Raw genomic sequence first — 1077 nt, forward strand, 5'->3', positions numbered from 1 at the left:
TAAGCCCCGGAGTTGGAGGTTGTTGTGAGCTGTGACGCCACAGCACTCTACCAAAGGGTACAAAATGAAACTCTGAAAAAAAAAACATTTAAGATCTGCTACTGTCTTATCAATTTTCAAGTATATGTTATAATTAATTATAGTGATCAAGGACTACAATAGATCTCCAGAACTTATTCATCCTATCTAACTGAAACTTTTTACCCTTTGACCATCATCTCCTTATTTCTTCCCCTTCCTCCCTAGCCCTGGCAACCATCATTCTATTCTCTACTTCTTTGTAAATTTAACTTTGAAATCATAAAGTATTTATCTTTCTGTGCCTGCCTTATTTCACTTAGCATGGTATCTTCCAAGTTTATCCATAATTTTGCAAATGATAGTATTTCCTTCTTTTTTAAGGTAAAATAGAACTCTCCTATGGTATGTATGTGTGTTATGTGTGTGTGTATATTTGTATAAACAAATGCACATATGACATTTTCTTTATCCATCCATCTGTTGAACATTTAGGTTGATTCCATATCTTGACTACTGTGGATACTACAATGAATCTCAATATTTATTAATGTTTCAGAAATGATGTTAACATGTCAAGAGATAAGAAACGAAGTATAGTCTAATCATTCACACATGAATTACAAGTACGTACTCACAGATATAGCTATACGTGTTAAGCGTTCTGCAGGCAAAGTACAATTTTTCCTATGTCTCAATTGTCCTCTTTTTCAAACTATAAATAACACTGTAATTAACTGTTGAAAGCAATACAGATAAATTGAGTTCTAGAATGGCATACAGATATAGCTAAAAGAGAAACAAAATCCTTAACATAGTATTTTCCTCTGTACATGGAAAAAAGGCCTAAAATGGAGTTGATGTAGACTTCGGGTGGGAATGGAAACTAGCATAGCCTTTTTAGAATACTGTTTTGCAATAGGTATCCAAAGACTTTAAAATGAATATGTATTGGCTCGGCACCTGTGGCTCAAGCGGCTAAGGCGCCAGCCACATACACCTAAGGTGGCGGGTTCGAATTCCCAGCCCGGGCCCGCCAAACAACAATGATGGCTGCAA

The sequence above is a fragment of the Otolemur garnettii genome, unplaced genomic scaffold (assembly GCF_000181295.1).
Source record: "Otolemur garnettii isolate 467f Iridium unplaced genomic scaffold, OtoGar3 scaffold00365, whole genome shotgun sequence".
NCBI classification, from domain to species: domain Eukaryota; kingdom Metazoa; phylum Chordata; class Mammalia; order Primates; family Galagidae; genus Otolemur; species Otolemur garnettii.